Source organism: Dysidea avara, chromosome 2 (genome assembly GCF_963678975.1).
Source record: "Dysidea avara chromosome 2, odDysAvar1.4, whole genome shotgun sequence".
NCBI lineage: Eukaryota > Metazoa > Porifera > Demospongiae > Dictyoceratida > Dysideidae > Dysidea > Dysidea avara.
In genome coordinates, this window is record NC_089273.1 from 46,154,516 (window position 1) to 46,173,538 (window position 19,023).

Sequence of the window (19,023 nt, forward strand, 5' to 3'; positions counted from 1 at the left end):
ACCAATAGTTAAAGCCATAGCAGTGGCGGATACAGGGGGGTTGCAATGGTTTCAGCTGAAATCCCCTCTGAGAATAGCGCGCGCCCCAAATTTATTGACGACTTATCGTGTGGGTGATAAAATTTCCACGCGTTATACGTAGTGTGTTATAGTTGGACTTTCTACTGGCGAAATTTTAACAAATGCCTTTGAAATCACAATTACAACGTTCAAGAGCAGGGTGTGACCTTTTTTTTTTTTTTTTTTTTGGTCTTTGACTTACAGGCTAGGCTGAAGTTGAGTGGAATCTGAAACCCCCACTGAAAATTTCTATATCCGCCAGTGCATAGTCGCATCCAGCTTAAAGGTAGAATTTGATGTCGCAATGCTATTTTTATGTCCAAATTCAATTAAAATAGTAGTATCTATATGTACTAGGCATTTAATTTTCTCTGCATTAATTTAATTAATCCTGTCAAGGCTGAAATTCCCAGCACACTATGCAAGGAACACTGAATCTTGAAATCTTGTAGCAGTGAAATAATTATCTCTACACAATTGTATTTTTCAAGAAAACAGTTGTCAGAACATGAGGATAACTTTACTAATTACTTACTTTCTATCTGTATGTTTGCTGTAGATGTATGTGTCATTTCTTTGTGGTGTTAATTGCCCCTGTGACCATTGGAAAATTGCCGTCTGCCCAGTAAACAAACAAATGAAATAATGGGATTAAAATTTGGCACTAGGCATTCAAAGCTGGACCCTGTAAGTCAGGCCAATCAATTGCAAGTGCAGCATATACACTGTACTGTAGCGGTTGTAAAAGTATAGCTTCATACCTGTGGCACCATTCCTTCCTGAATGTTGTGTTATAGAAGTTCATTATGTTACTAACAAGTTATAAACGAGGAGGACCATCACCTGAGTAAATCAGTTAAAAGGAATAATAATGATAAGTAATAAAAAACAACAACAATAAAATGCAATAAGCAGCAGTAATTACATTCTTAAAGAAATATAAATAATATATTGACTATCTCAAAGTTGTATAGATGAGTATACCAAAAAGGGGCTCACACCCAGTACATGAATTACATATGGTTACATAATTTAATCCGAAAACTAAAAAAAATACTATGAGCATCCCCAATTGGACAGATAAAAACATCAACATTGTAATTGTCATGCAACTTGATCCGTACACAACATGGCTAGTTAATTGACCAATAAATTAAATTAATTAAGGCGGTAGTGTAGTGGAGTTCTGTTGATGTAAACATTACAACAGTGAAATCATATTCTAACCATTTTATTGTATTTTTAAAGGACAGAAAGTGTCAGGTTGAAGGCTGAAGTGATTGTAGTAAAGTTTCTTCTTATAAAAAAGCAAGAGTAGCAATTAGACACTGGAAGTTAATATTGTCTAGTTTCTCTCCCACTCCCTACTGGACTTTCCAATTAATTCTCCCTATATAGTTGAAGTTCCCTACTATTAAAGGATATAAATGTCCTGTGATGCAGCAATGTAGAAGTTCAATAATGATTAACAATGTTGTAAAATGTAAGGAAAATTGGAGGTATATAGTAGCTAAAGATCATTGCAATAAAGAGTACTTAAATAAGGGGGACCATATGTATATAATTACTTGCTTCTATCATGGGATGTTTTCTGTATGATCTTAAGTTGGCTATCTCAAAGTTGTATAGGTGAGTTTATTGAAAAGGAGCATGTGCCTGTGTAGTTACATGTTATCTGTACTGAAAACTATGAAGTACTGTGAATATCCCCAATTGGACGGATAACAATATCAACATTGTAATTTGTCATGCAACTTGAGCTGTACACAACGTGACTAGTTAATTGACCGATAAAGTAGCTAAACTAGTTAAAGTGGTAGTGTAGTGGAGTTCTGTTGATGTAAACATTACAACCATACTGTCACTCCTATCTTTTTTGGGGGGAAAGCATTGTCAGGCTGAAGACTGAAGTGATTGTAGTAAAGTTTCTTCCTTGAGGAAAGCAAGAGTAGCAATTTGGCACTGAGAATTTAAAGCTTGATTGTTGCAATTATGGTGGCCAATGAAGTAATCACCAGATTTAGTATATGATACTATCATAATGACAATATGATATTTCACAAAAAGTATTATGATTTGCCAGAGTTAGTGATGGAAAATGTACTTTTATGCCTTCCTAATAGGAATTGTATTGTGAAAACTTTGATTGGTCATAAATAGTATTTCAGACTTTTTACTAAAAAGATTTTGAAATGTTTTAATGGTTCAAGCAGTACGTAACTACAAATAAGTCAATTTTTTAAGTACTTATAATTCCATCCATGAGTAATTTGTTATTACTATAATATGCGTGACCATAATATGTGCAGGTAGTTCATTTGCCTTATAACTGATAAGGATATAGGCATCAGCATATTACCGTCTGTCTGCCCAGTAAACAAACAAATGATACAATGGGATTAAAGTTCTTATAATTTGGCACTAGGCATTCAAAGCTGGACCCTGTAAGTCAGGCCAATCAATTGCAAGTGCAGTATCAAGACACACGGTAGTGTGTCGTGCGGCCCAAGCCGAAGCCGGCGCGTAACACCCGTGAGTATATTGACAGGAAGAAAGAAAACGCAATTTTCGCACCTCCGTAGCTCTGTGCTTCCTAGAAGAAACAAGACGATTTTTGCTGTGGACATGACCCCCAACTGCAGCACTCTACATTCCAAATTTGAGCGAAATCGCTTCGCGCGTTCCCGAGATATGCGACTTCAAAAATTGGCTCAGTTTCTTCGTTTTCTTCTTCTTCTTCTTCTTCTTCTTCTTATTTTTCTTTTTCTTGTCGCACACTTACAAAAACTGCTATAAAACTCGAACGCCATATCCGATTGCCTTGAAATTTGGCACACAGAAGGGGGATATAAAGGCGCATCTCGGTACCAACTTTGGCTGGAATACGATAAACAGGCAAAGAGTTATGAGCGATTATTCACGAAAAATAACACCAATATGTTGTCACGCCTACAGGGTAAACCGCGTATGGGAAGAAGCTGAAAATCGGTGGGTGAATAGGTTAACTATTGAACCTCAAACCGTTTGTGGTTTGAAAGAAATCGACTTAAAAAACAGGAAGATACAACGAAAAAACCAACAGTGTGTAACAATTACGCAATCGAGATTAACTAATAAAAAACGACTGCTTGCCACGCCTACCAGATAAACCGCTTGGGGTAATGCTTTGAAAATCGTTATACAGATGGAGTAATCATCTTAGAAAGGCTCATCAATGGTGTAGAAGAATCAGACTTAAAGCCACGGAGTTATAACACGAAATCCAACTTGGTGCAGCAAGTGCGAGATCGAGATACTCTAATAGAGCAGTCATCCTAATAGAGCAGTCACCCTGAAGAGAATTCAAGAGATCAGCTAGAAATAAGAAACCTGTATAGAGATCAGCTACACACAAGTCACCCTGTAGAGAGATCAGCTAGAAGAAGTTACCTTGTAGGGAGTTCATGCAACTATGGAAAGAGATAGTTCAGCTAGAAAAAAATCACCTTGTAGAGTTCAGCTACAAAGAAACCACCATGTAGAGAGTTCAGCTACAAACAAATCGCCCTGTGAAGAGATCAATAGAAGAAGTTACCTTGCAGAGAGTTCAGCTACAAAGAAACCATCATGTAGAGAGTTCAGCTACAAACAAATCTCCCTGTAGAGAGATTAGCTAGAAGAAGTTACCTTGTAGAGAGTTCAACTACAAAGAAACCATCATGTAGAGAGTTCAGCTACAAACAAATCTCCCTGTAGAGAGATCAGCTAGAAGAAGTTACCTTGTAGAGAGTTCAGCTTCAAACAAATCACCCTGTAGAAAGATCAGCTAGAAGAGGTCACCTTGTAGAGAGTTCAGTTACAAAGAAACCACCATGTAGAGAGCTCAGCTACAAACTAGTGACCTTGTAGAGACATCAGCTAGAAGAAGTTACCTTGTAGAGAGTTCAGCTACAAAGAAACCATTCTTTAAAGAGCTCAGCTGCAAACAAATCACCTGTACAGAATTCAGATACAAATAAATCACCCTGTAGAAAGATGAGCTAGAAAAAGTTACCTTGTAGATAGTTCAGTTACAAAGAAACCGCCATGTAGAGAATTCAGCTACAAACTAGTGACCCTGTAAAGACATCAGCTAGAAGAAGTTACCTTGAGAGAGTTCAGCTACAAAGAAACCATTATTTAAAGAACTCAGCTGCAAACAAATCACCTATACAGAATTCAGCTACAAACAAATCACCATGTAGAGAGATCAGCTAGAAGAAGTTATCTTGTAGATAGTTCAGCTACAAAGAAACCATTATTTAAAGAGCTCAACTGCAAACAAATCATCTGTACAGAATCCAGCTACAAACAAATCACCCTGTAGAGAGATCAGCTAGAAGAAGTTAACTTGTAGAGAGTTCAGCTACAAAGAAATCATCATTTAGAGAGTTCAGCCTCAAACAAATCACCTGTAGAGAGTTCAGCTACAAACAAATTGCCCTGTAGAGAGATCAGTTAGAAGAAGTTACCTTGTAGAGAGTTCAGCTACAAGCAAATCACCCTGTAGAAAGATCAGCTAGAAGAAGTCACCTTGTAGAAAGTTCAATTACAAAGAAACCACCATGTAGAGAGTTTAGCTACAAACTAGTCACCTTGTAGAGACATCAGCTAGAAAAGTTACCTTGTAGAGAGTTCAGCTACAAAGAAACCATTCTGTTTAGAGTTCAGTTGCAAACAAATCACCTATACAGAATTCAGTTACAAACAAATCACCCTGTAGAGAGGTCAGCTAGAAGAAATTACCTTGTACATAGTTCAGCTACAAAGAAACCACCAAGTAGAGAGTTCAGCTGCAAAGAAATCACCCTGTAGAAAATTCAGCCACAAACAAATTGCCCTGTAGAAAGATCAGTTAGAAGAAGTTACCTTTTAGAGAGTTCAGCTACAAAGAAACCATTCTGTAAAGAGCTCAACTGCAAACAAATCATCTGTACAGAATTCAGCTACAAACAAATCACCCTGTAGAGAGATCAGCTAGAAGAAGTTAACTTGTAGAGAGTTCAGCTACAAAGAAACCATCATTTAGAAAATTCAGCTTCAAACAAATCACCTGTAGAGAGTTCAGCTACAAACAAATCTCCCTGTAGAGAGATCAGTTAGAAGAAGTTACCTTTTAGAGAGTTCAGCTACAAAGAAACCATTCTGTAAAGAGCTCAACTGCAAACAAATCATCTGTACAGAATTCAGCCACAAACAAATCACCCTGTAGAGAGATCAGCTAGAAGAAGTTAACTTGTAGAGAGTTCAGCTACAAAGAAACCATCATTTAGAAAATTCAGCTTCAAACAAATCACCTGTAGAGAGTTCAGCTACAAACAAATCTCCCTGTAGAGAGATCAGTTAGAAGAAGTTACCTTGTAGAGAGTGAAACTACAAACAAATCACCCTATTGAAAGATCAGCTAGAAGAAGTCACCTTGTAGAAAGTTCAGTTACAAAGAAACCACCATGTAGAGAGTTCAGCTACAAACTAGTCACCTTGTAGAGACATCAGCTAGAAAAGTTATCTTGTAGAGAGTTCAGCTACAAAGAAACCATTCTTTAAAGAGCTCAGCTGCAAACAAATCACCCTGTAGAGAGATCAGCTAGAAGAAATTACCTTGTAGATAGTTCAGCTACAAACAAATCACCCTGTAGAAAGATCAGTTAGAAGAAGTTACTTTGTAGAGAGTTCAGCTACAAAGAAACCATTTTGTAAAGAGCTCAGCTGCAAACAAATCACCTGTACAGAATTCAGCTACGAACAAATCACCCTGTAGAGAGATCAGCTAGAAGAAGTCACCGTGTAGATAGTTCAGCTACAAACAAATCTCCCTGTAGAGAGATCAGCTAGAAAAAATTACCTTGTAGAGAGTTCAGCTACAAAGAAACCATCATGTAGAGAGTTCAGCTGCAAAGAAATCACCACTGCCCAAATTTCAAGGCAATAGCTCTTTCCAATCTGAAGTTATCAATTGTCAAAGTTGGCAAATTGGATGTGTGTGGAAGGCCCCTTTTCGCAAATCCGGTCACATATGTATTATATATATATACAATTTGTACATTTACTGATAAAATATTTAAAGTACATCTACTTCATATTTTCTTCTTCCTGTAGTAAAGAAAAAAAACATAGGTTAAAAAAGTCCCAAAGCTGGCCTATGGGCCGGCTTTGGGGTATACAAATACAAAAAGAAATGAAATATAATCCAAAACAGCCAAGCTGTAAAAAAGTGTTCGGCCCTCAGAAAGGCTATGGTGAAAAAAGATGTGAAATCCAAGGTGGCGGCCAAGAAATGGCTGTGATGGTAGGTTAATGGTAAAAATTTTAATAACGACAATTCAGGTGAATTTTTGTGAAGCGGCACAAAAATTCACCTGAATTGTCGTTATTAAAATTTTTACCATTAACCTACCATCACAGCCATTTCTTGGCCGCCACCTTGGATTTCACATCTTTTTTCACCATAGCCTTTCTGAGGGCCGAACACTTTTTTACAGCTTGGCTGTTTTGGATTAGATAAATTATACACTGTACTGTACAATAGCAGTTGTAAAAGTATAGCTTCATACCTGTGGCACCATTCCTTCCTGAATGTTGTGTTATAGAGGTTCAATATGCTACAAACAAGTTATAAACAAGGAGGACCATCACAGTGAGTAATACAATGAAAAGGAATAATGATGATACGTAATTTAAAACAACAACAATAAAATGCAATAAGCAGCAGTAACTACATACTTAAAGAAATGTTAAAACTATATTGACTATCTCAAAGTTGTATAGATGAGTATCTAATCAAAAACAGCCAAGCTGTAAAAAAGGTGCGGCCCCCAAAAAGGCCATGGTGAAAAAAGATGTGAAATCCAAGGTGGCGGCCAAGAAATGGCTGTGATGGTAGGTTAATGGTTACATTTTAATAACGACAATTCAGGTGAATTTTGTGCCGCTTAGTCTTGGCACCAAATTCACCTGAATTGTCGTTATTAAAATGTAACCATTAACCTACCATCACAGCCATTTCTTGGCCGCCACCTTGGATTTCACATCTTTTTTCACCATGGCCTTTTTGGGGGCCGCACCTTTTTTTACAGCTTGGCTGTTTTTGATTAGATATCACTTCTTTTTGTATTTGTATACTGCAAAGCCGGCCTATGGTTGGCTTTGGGGCTTTTTTAACCCATGTGTTTTTTTTCTTTACTACAGGAATAAGAAAAGAACTAAAAGAAGAATTTTAGTACTTCAATTATTTTTGATTTTATTAGTAATTATACAAATTATATACATATATTTATTACATGCCCATTATTCCCCACATGATATTTTTTGCAGCTGATCTCTCTACTGGGTGACTTGAAATGTAGCTGAACTATATACAGGATGGTTTCTTTGTAGCTGAACTCTCTACAAGGTAACCTCTTCTAGCTGGTCTCTCTACAGGGTATTTTGTTTCTAGCTGAACTCTATACAGGTGATTTGTTTGCAGCTAAAGTCTCTACATGGTGGTGTCTTTGTAGCCGAACTCTCTACATGATGGCTTCTTTGTAGCTGAACTCTCTATAAGGTGACTTCATCTAGCTGAACTCTCTACAGGGTGATTTTTTTGTAGCTAAACTCTCTGCAGGGTGATTTGTTTGCAGCTGATCTCTCTACATGATGGTTTCTTTGTAGCTGAACTGTCTACAAGGTGACTTCGTCCAGCTGATCTCTCTACGGGGTGATTTGTTTCTAGCTGAACTCTCTACAGGTGAATTGTTTGCAGCTAATCTCTCTACATGGTGGTTTCTTTGTAGCTGAACTCCCTACATGATGGTTTCTTTGTAGCTGAACTCTCTACAAGGTAACTTCTTCTCTACAGGGTGATTTGTTGTAGTTGAATTCTCTACAAGGTGGTTTGTATGAGGCTGAACTCTCTACATGGCGGTTTCTTTGTAGCTGAACTCTCTACAGAGTGATTTGTTTGCAGCTGAACTCTCTACATGATGGTTTCTTTGTAACTGAACACTCTACAAGGTGACTTCTTTTAGCTGATCTTTCTACAGGGTGAATTGTTGTAGCTGAACTATCTACAAGGTAATTTCTTCTAGCTGATCTCTATACAGGGTAATTTGTTTGTAGTTGAATTCTGTGCAGGTGGTTTCTTTGTAGCTGAACTCTGTACATGATGGTCTCTTTGTAGCTGAACTCTTTACAAGGTGACTTCTTCTAGCTGAATTCTCTACGGGGTAATTTCTTTGTAGCTGAACTCTCTATGTGATGGTTTCTTTGTAACTGAACTCTCTACAAGGTAACTTCTTCTAGCTGATCTTTCTACTGGGTGATTTGTTTGCAGCTGAACTCTCTACATGGTGGTTTCTTTGTTGCTGAACTCTCTACAAGGTGAATTCTTCTACCTGATCTCTCTACAGGGTGATTTGTTTGTAACTGAACTCTGTACAAGTGCGTTTTTGTGGGTGATCTCACTGCAGGTTGATTTGTTTGTAGCTGAACTCACTAAAGGGTGATTTTGCTTGTAGCTGAACTCCTTGCATTGTATCTAGTTTCTAACTGATCTCTCTACAGGGTGATTTGTTGGTAGCTGATCTCTCTACAAGTTGATTTGTGTGTAGCTGATCTATCTGCAGGTTGATTAATTTGCAGCCGATCTCTCTACAAGGTAATTTGTTTGTAGCTGAACTGTCTGTAAAGTGATTCATTTGTAGCTGAACTCACTAAAGGGTGATTTGCTTGTAGCTGAACTCCTTACATTGTGTCTAGTTTCTAGCTGATCTCTCTACAGGTTGATTTGTGTGTAACTGATCTCTCTACAAGTTGATTTGTTTGTAGCTGAATTCTCTGCAAAGTGTTTTGTTTGTAGCTGACCTCTCTTCAGAGTGATTTGTTTCTAGCTGATCTCTCTACAGGGTGATTTTTTTGTAGTTGACCTCTCTTCAGGGTGATTTGTTTCTAGCTGATATCTCTACAGGGTGATTTTTTGTAGCTGACCTCTCTTCAGGGTGATTTGTTTCTAGCTGATTGCTCTACAGGTTTGTTTGTTTGTAGCTGAACTCTCTACACGGTGATTTGCTTGTAGCTGAACTCCTTACATTGTGTCTAGTTTCTAGCTGATCTCTCTACAGGGTGATTTGTTTGTAGCTGATCTCTCTACAAGTTGAATTGTGTGTAGCTGATCTCTCTGCAGGTTGATTTGTTTGTAGCCGATCTCTCTACAAGGTAATTTATTTGTAGCTGAACTGTCTAAAAGGTGATTTGTTTGTAGCTGATCTCTCTGCAGGTTGATTTGTTTTAGCTGAACTCTCTACAGGGTGATTTATTTGTAGCTGAACTCCTTACATTGTGTGTAGTTTCTAGCTGATCTCTCTACAGGGTGATTTGTTTGTAGTTGATCTCTCTACAAGTTGATTTGTGTGTAGCTGATCTCTCTGCAGGTTGATTTGTTTGTAGCCGATCTCTCTATAGGGTAATTTGTTTGTAGTTGAACTCTCTATAAGGTGATTTGTTTGTAGTTGATCTCTCTGCAGGTTGATTTGTTTTAGCTGAACTCCTTACATTGTGTCTAGTTTCTAGCTGATGTCTCTACAGAGTGATTTTTTGTAGCTGAACTCTCTTCAGGGTGATTTGTTTCTAGCTGATCTCTCTACAGGTAGATTTGTGTTGATTTGTTCATTGCTGATCGCTCTAAAGGTTGATTTGTTGCAGCTGAACACCCTGCAAAGTGTTTTGTTTGTTGCTGATCACTCTAAAGGGTAATTTGTTTGTAGCTGAACTCTCTCCACAGTGACTTGTGTGTAGCTGAATTCTGTGTAACTGAATTCTCTAGAGAGTGACTTAATTGTAGCTGAATTCTCTACACAGTGCATGACTTGTTTATAGCTGAACTTTCTTCAGTGTGACTTGTAATGTTCTGAATCTCTATAGTGATATATTTGCTTAACTCTCCACATGGTGACTGTCTTCTTGCTGAACTGTCTATAAGATTAACTGTTTGCAGCTGAACTCTCTACAGAATAACTTGTGATGTAATAAAATTCTATAATGGAGTAAATAAATTAGCCGAATGCTCTATTAGGGTGACTGTTCTATTAGAGTATCTCGATCTCGCATTTGCTACACGGAGTTGGCTTTCGAATCATAACTCAGTGGTTTGTAATCCGATTCTTCTGTACTACTGCAAGGACTTTCTATGAAGATTATTCCATCTATACACCGATTTTCAGCTCATTGCTCTAAGCGGTTTGGCTAGTAGGCGTGAAAACTAATACTTTTTTATTCATAAAAATCGATCGCGTAATTGTGACACAGGTTGGGTTTTGTGTCATATCTCCGTGGTCTTTATCTCGATTCCTTTCAAACCACCAAAAAGCACTCCTACGATGGTTACTCCATCTACATAGCAATTTTCAACTCATTCCATGAAGCGGTTTACCCTGTAGGCGTGACAACAAATCGATCTTGTTTTACGCGAATAATCGGTAATAACTCCTAAACCATTCATCGGATTTGTACCAAATTTGCTGCTAGGATTCGCCTTTGGACTTCCTTTCAGTGTGCCAAATTTCAAGGCGATCGGAGTACGCGTTTGCTTGTTATAGCAATTTTTGCAAGTGTGCGAAAAGACGAAGAAGAAAAAAAAACGAAGAAAAAAAAGGTGGGGACTATTCTACGGAACGGAACGGAACGGAACGGAATGATGGACTAAACCACGGAACGGAACGCTTTCTCAAATTGAAGCTTGCAACTTACCATTGCTGAAACTTCCCTTATAAGTTAGCAGTGGCATTTCCAGTGGGTGATTAAACATAAGATAAAAGGAATTAACGGATCGATTGTGGGTTTTTGTTGGTTGTCATTAGTAACGAAGTATTATTGTGGGATGAGCTGTATCAGTGATGTTCATCCATACGGAAGGGAACTTTATGTGAGCTGTTTTTCTTATTTAGACTTTAGAAAACAGTCTGGGCCGGTCTTTCAAGCCATAAGTCAGTGTATAAATAAAGCAAGCAGGAAGATACTGGTAACAGGAAAGAGCCAGCTGAATTAAAACTTGAAGAATTTTGTGCAGTGTGTGAGGAGCAAATATTTTGGCAGACCGCAAGGAGGGTATATTCTGCAAACATCACTGAAGTGTATGCATGGAGTTATTTATATATTAACAGCTGGTGCAATGGACTAATGCCGTATTCAATAGTGAGCTGATTTTATCTGTTGCACAATTCAAGGATGTGTCTGACTGCTAGCCTTGAATCAGGCTAAATGCCAAAACTCCAAGATCAGCCAAATCTCTATTATAAGCCGCATGTGAAACCATGCACGTAGCCACCAGGCAAACGTGATTTGGACCAGGATGTGTGTGTAATTTCAATGTATCTAGTCAGACCTGAAATGGAACACTCACATTAATTATATGCCACCTAAGAATCCTAGGATTTCTTAAGTGTAACATTTCACATGCTTCACTTCAAACAAAACAGGTTAAATTTGTTCGTCTTTTCAAGTGATTCCCAGTCCAGCTGGTCCATGAAATTACAATGGGATCACATGTATTTGTTATAGTGCGGGCTGTCCTGTGTTGGATCTACTCTAGAGTTGAGATTTCAAGGTAGACTCACTGCCAGTACTGACACTAGTACTGTTGTAGCATGTTTAAGTGGAGGACAAATGAAATAGTAATGCTAGATTATTTATGTATACAAATTTTTCATAATGAAATTGATATCCCATTTTGATTTGTACTTCCACTTAGCAACATATTCAAGAACAAGAAGCTACCACACTTAATCTCCAACCACTGTCATTAATTAACCAAGATCTCACTAGTCTGTAATTCACCTTACTGTAGTGATTTTATTGATTCATCTGTATGTTTTCTTCATTTTCCTTTGAAGTTGTACCAAGAGTTCATAATAAGGTGGAGAGTGTCTAACTTGAACGCATTCACCAAACACCCTGCTTAAAGTAACACCTCGGCCTTATTTCAGAACAAAGGCTTTACCTTCTTCAGCAACACTAATCAACAGTTTTCTATCCCCCAGTAAAGGTGTTGATTTGATGAAAGGTGAACTTTACGCAGGGTGTTTGTACAGGCCATACTGAGAGTTAGACACTCTCCCCCATACAAATCAGTATTACGAACTCTTGGTTGTACAGTATAGGTAAACAAAGATAAGTTTCTCTCCCATCTTATTCTAGGATTTCTATTGACAAGGAAAATTCAAATATTTGTATACATGCTCAAAATTGAGAAAATATAAAGAAAGTGAATTAATATTAATATTATACAGTCAGTTTGCTTTTGGATATTTAATGCCTCCAACCACAACAAAAATTCGATGAATCCATGTATCTCATCACTGGTCGTCTGAACATTCTGAAAGTGATACCTCACTCAATCAACCATATATTCTGTTTATTAGACTGAATGAAGTCATGATTACCTAAACAATCACTTAATTAATGTTTTATAATTATCCTATTTCATTTTCCTGGAGGTTCCACTGATAAAATGCAATTTCAGCAATGATATCAGCTAGCCAAGCTGCAAGTTGATTCAGAAAGCATTCCATTCTGTAAAATAGACCCCATCCAGAATTCAACTCAGTACTCAGGCTGAGATATCTGACAATAGTCCACTACTCTGTTAATGAATCATTGATGTTCACACAATATAGCCTCCTTGAGGTATCTGAATGTTTGCTCCTCACACACTGCACAAAATTCCTTTAGATTCTGCTTAGACTGAGTTGATTCAGCTTGTCACCATACTTGTTTCCTTTGTAGTGTAGCTATACACATACTGATTTATGCCGATTAGAAAGGCTGGGCCTCAGACTGTACATTCTAAAGTCAAGTAAGTAAAAATAACTCACATACTAGTAAAAAAAGTCATACATTAAGTTCCCTACTTGATATATCCGAAGATGAACACACTGAGTCAGCTATTCCCACAATTAGTACTTCGTTACTAATGACAACCAACAAGAACCCACAATCGATCCTTAAATTCGTTTTATCTTTCTTGGGGTACGTTTGATTACCTGCTGGAAGTGCCACTGATAACTTGTACAGCAATGGTAAGCTGCAAGCTTCAATCTGAGAAAGCATTCCGTTCCGCAGTTTAGTCCATCATTCCGTTCCGTTCCGTTCCGTTCCGTTCCGTAGAATAGTCCCCACCGAAAAAAAAACGAAACTTTGGCAGCTCGTATCTCGGAAATGGCTGGAGCGATTTCCTTCAAATTTGGAATGTAGACTCCCTTGGCTGGCGGGCAACTGTGTAGCAAATTTGGTTCCAATCAGATAAGTGATCACCGAGATACAAAGGTGTGAAAATGACGTTTTCGTTCTTCCTGTCAATATACTCACGGTGTGGCGCGCCGGCTTCTTGGGCCGCACGACACACTATCGTGTGTCTTGATACCAACAAGGGGCTCGCACCTAGTACATGGCTTACATATCGTTACATAATTTAATCTGAAAACTAAAAAAATACTGTGAATATCCCCAATTGGACAGATAACAACATCAACATTGTAAGTCTTCATGCAACTTGATCCTACACAACATGACTAGTTAATTGACCAATAAATTAAATTAATTAAAGTGGTAGTGTAGTGGAGTTCTGTTGATGTAAACATTACAACCATACTATCACTCCTATTTTTTTGTCAGGAAAGCATTGTCAGGCTGAAGACTGAAGTGGTTGTAGTAAAGTTTCTTCCTTGAGGAAAGCAAGAGTAGCAATTTGTCACTGGGAATTTAAAGCTTGATTGTTGCAATAATGGTGGCCAATGAAGTAATCACCAGATTTAGTATACGATACTATCATAATGACAATATAATATTTCACAAAAAAAGGTATTATGATTTGTCAGAGTTAGTGACAGGAAATGCACTTTTATGCCTTCCTAATAGAAACTTGTGAAACTGTGATTGGTCATAAATAGTATTTCAGACTTTTTACTAAAAAGATTTTGAAATATTTTAATGGTTCAAGCAGTACAGTAACTACAAATAAGTCAATTTTTAAAAGTACTAATAATTTCATCCATGAGTAATTTGTTATTATTGAATAATTACATACTATACTATAATTTGCGTGCCCATATGTGCAGGCATAGATAATATACCTACTAACACTAGGTATATAATCTATGGTGCAGGTAGTTCATTTGCCTGATAACTGATAAGGTCCCAAATCACATCTCAGTTCTTCTACTGAATTTTAATTTTACTTACATTGGTAAAGTCAACCCGGTAAGTATGGACACGTACTGGAGAAGTGATTGTCAATTTTCTTTGTCTCGCTTATTGGGTTAGAAGCAGGTGGTACTGTGCATGATCATGCCATCACCTGTGAACCTTCACCGAGTACTAGTCTTGTCTTTGTAAGGATTAGCACAAACAGGTTCAGTGTTCTTATTGAGTGCATAAGTATTCCATATCTATGGACAGACAGACAATTTTATCAGAGCAATTTTGATTGTGTGCCCTATTGAAGTTTCTCATACATAACTGTGTATTTCGTTTGGATTTAAAGGATGATTTAATGTATTTTGTAGTTTGTAGAATATGCCCACCTCAAGCTAGTATATAAAGATAACACTTACTGCAACATTTTTACATATTTTCATAGGTATCTAACTGTCAGTTGCTTTTATGATGTTACTATACCATATGGTGTAACATCAAATTATCCAGAAAACCAGTTGAATAAATGATTGTTCTGTTAGAGTGGTTCAAGGTCACTGAGCAGGTGGTTGTTTTATTAGAGTATTTAAATGCATTTGATAAGTGATAAGTTGTGTGGCTCACTAACAGTGACAAAATTCCTTTTCCTCACCATGCCCATTGTCATTCTTCCCGCTTGACTCTAATTAGTTTTAGTATTCTAGTATATTAAGATGTAAGTATTTGTTCATGTTTTATCTTAAATACTTTGCTGTTTGCAAGTGCAAAATATTTACTCTGGTTGTGTTACAAGCTGACACTCTTTTTATGATGTCATCAGAGCTATGGCACAAGGACTGGAGGTTGCTGTAAGGTACCATGCAAATAGTCTGGTATATGTGACCGGATCTGTGAAAAGGGGTTGTATAACCTTTCCAAATTTCCAAGTTGGACGAGTCATAACTCATCATGTGTTTAACCCATTTCTTAAAATTACATTCAGGAATAGTGCTATGTTAGGAGTGTAATGTGACCAAATTTCAGACTGGTACCATACTCACAAGTCAAGTTATGGATTGCCAAGTACATACAATTGGAAAGACTATAAGACCCTTTTCACAGATCCGGTCACATATGTGCTGTATGATTATGGATCAATTTAAAGGTGTATACAAAGTGCAGGATGGTGTCACTTGCCATAGCACACGGTCATGTGTTTTCAAGTTGGTAATGCCTTGCCAGGAATCCAGCCATTTGTTATCATTCGCTCTCATAGGCGGCGGAAGGGGGGGGGGGCTTAGCCCCCCCCCCCCCCCCTCAGAATGACATCACTGCCGAAATTATCCTTCTTGGAGTGGGGCTGAAAACCGTGATAAAGATCGAGATACTCTAATAGAGTAGTTACTCTAATAAAGCAGTCATAGTATTAGAGCAGTATGTAGCGAGCTATGTAAGGATTTATGTAGTTTGTTAGTTATAAATGCGTAGCTGGTGAGGTGGGCAGCTATTCACAGCTGGCTGTGACCTTTTTTTTTTTTTGGTCTCACCTTACCAAAGCAGAGACAATGTAGATCATTTCCATAAGTGTGGGTCAGCCCAGCCCCCCCTCATATCAACTACTTCCTCCGCCGCTGTTCGCTCTGTACTCCTTATAATAGCTACCATACCCACTGTCATCAGTTTCAGGTTTCTGTGGTGATCATGACATGACAAATTGTAGCAAAAAAATTTTTACGACTGTGGGAGACATGGGAGTATTTGTTTTACATAACTAAAACTAAGCAAAATTTCCATTAGTTATTTGAAGTATGTATTTTTGTACATCTTTTGTGTTATATATTGTCGTGATTGCCCAAATAGTTATGTAAGTCCCAGTAGGCTGAACTAACTGGTGGGACAGTACTCACTTAAGAATTAGAAAAATACCTGTGATGAAATTGAATCTGGAAACATTTTGCAAGAGATGATTGAGATCTGGAGGTAACTTTAAGGAAATAGTGAGCTCATGAGACAAAAAGCTAATGTAGGTATAAGCCAAGGTTGAGTTTGAAGGCAACTTTTAACTTTTGTTTTGGAATTTTAAGGTAATTTTAATGTGTGGGGTGAAAAGAGAAAATTAAATGGTAGCTATGACTGATTATAAGGCAATTTTTGATCAGCACAAAACTGATAAAAAATTAAAAATGCCTACCAGGTGATTGAATCTTAGTTAAATCCCTGTGGTAAATTGTACATATATTAGGATGCATACATACTTAAGCGTATGTTTGACTATATGCTGTGTACCTGTATTCTGCGATGCTAGCTGCTTGTTATCTCAATCTGACTTTTACAAATAGTCTCATCAACAGCCTAAAGTCAGTTACAGCTAGTATTTTAGCCCTCTTGTTTAGTCCCTGGTCAGTTCACTATGCATATGACAGAGTATTTTACCATTATGCAGTGATTTGTGTTAAAAGGATTTGTTATCCTCCATTGCAGCTCTATAGTATGGTTAAACATGCTGACTTGCTTCTTTGGATTTTACTGACCCGTATTTCTCATAATTATGTTACTTTAAGTCTTAAAATTATGTTGACACTAAGATTCAGACCTGAATGTCCGTAGCCATATTACTACTGTTGCTTTCTTTGTCAAACAAAGAACTTTACTAAGTTTCAGTCTTCAACCTGACACTTTATTGTGGTGAGACTATTGTTTCACTGTAGAAAATTGTATATCAACAGAACACCACTACACTGTCACATCAGTCAATTTATTGGTAAATTAGATAATGCAAGTTGTGAAGACAGTGATGGATCAAGTTGCATTACAAATGACTGCTTTACCTGTGCATCTGGGAATGCTTCACATTATTTTATTGTTTTCAGTAAAAGACATATATATTATGTAGGTGCATACCCCTTTTCAACGGACTCATCCATACAACTTTAATAGATTTTTTTTGTTTTATCTGCTTTACCAGTTTGGCACTAGAGAGCGAACACTGGAGGGCAGAGCCTGTATGACAAGGAACCTAAGCGAAAGTTGTTGACTAAAATGAAATGGGACAAAGATGAACATGATGCATATATACTGTGTAATGTTATTAATAGAGGATGAGCAGCCGGCGGCCTCAGTCCTATCATTGCTGCGAGCTATTCCCAATGTCCTTATTAGATTTTATGTTGGAGTTTCAATGGTGCTTGGGACAATTGTAACATCTTGATTATCCGGTAGGTTGTTACCCTCCATTTCTATGTCAGACACTTTGTAGAGGAAAATGGAATGTGATAAGTAAATGCAAAATTACATTCGTGGGTGTGTTATGTAGGCATTGGTAAAGAAAAGCACCACTCTGCCTAATGGTCAGGGTAGGTTATGGCTGTCGTATGTATAATGCAACTAGCCATAGCTGAGGAACACTTTTCTGAGCTGCTAATCAATTATCAAAATAAGAGTATTATCATCATAATGATCATGAGTACCAAACTATTCTTACTACTCGTGGTTTTGTCTATGTTTGAATTTGAAATGAAAATTCTTCTTTATTTTATATGATAACACAATAAATTGAATTTCATAGAATTTTCATTAGTCACAATTTTCACAACCCAATTCATACATTGAAAACCATGTGATACTATTTGATGTAGTGAATTTATGTAGTACCTTGTAAACTATGAACTTATATTGGCTCTGTCATTTGCATTTTACTTTCAGTAATTAGGTAACCAAGCAACCCTCTCAACAGTTTATCAGTTCATGTAACAGAAATCTAGTTAGGTAGAGGAAAGCTAAAATCCAGTGATTACTTTGTTTGTTGGCTGTAATTATTGAATGATCCAGCTTTAAATGCCCAGCGCCAAATTGCAAATCTTGCTTTCCACAAAGAAGAAAAAACTTTACTTCAGTCTTCAGCCTGACACTATAGTGATGAGTACATGGTTTCACTGTTGTAATGTTTACATCAACAGAACTCCACTATACTACCACTTTAATTAGTTTAATTTATTGGTAAATTAACTAGTTACGTTGTGTACGGATCAAGTTGCATGATGAATTACAATGTTGATATTGTTATCTGTCCAATTGGGATGCTCATAGTACTTCATAGTTTTCAGTAAAGAAAACATGTAACTATACATCAGCCCTGTAAGTGCATGCCCCTTTTCAATAAACACATCACTATAACTTTGAGATAGTCACTATATATATCTACAGTTTTATTTACCTTTAAGGCTGTAATTACTAGCTTTTATGATGGAGCGTTTTCTGTATGATTTTTATTTCTTCATATTAACTAGTAGCAACCTTCTCCAGTCCAACATCCGTTTATTAAACTACACAACTACATAATCTCTTTCCTTTGAATTGTACTGTATCTAGCTGAACTAACTACACAACAGTTATATCAGTACATACAATGTAGTATATAGAAGATGGCTGTAATCCACGAGTTACTTCATTGGTCTCATCATGAACCTTGGTAGTAGTAATTGCCCATAATATAATATATATCTAAACTTTTAATAGAACGCTCACAAAAAGCCACCACCTTCAAAGGCATCCTCCTAGGCTTGGAAGTTAATTTCCAAAATGTTTTATTGATTCCACTTTAGAAAATTCCAAATTATTACTTACGTACATTTGATAACATAATTCATCACTGCATACCAGATGGAATGGTGCCACAGGTATGAAGCCATAATTTTACAACAGCTTTATACTGTACTGGCAATTAATCAGCCTGACAGCTTTAAATGCCTAGTGCCACATTATAAGAAAGCTTCACTATTATGAGGATTTCAAAAATTTGTA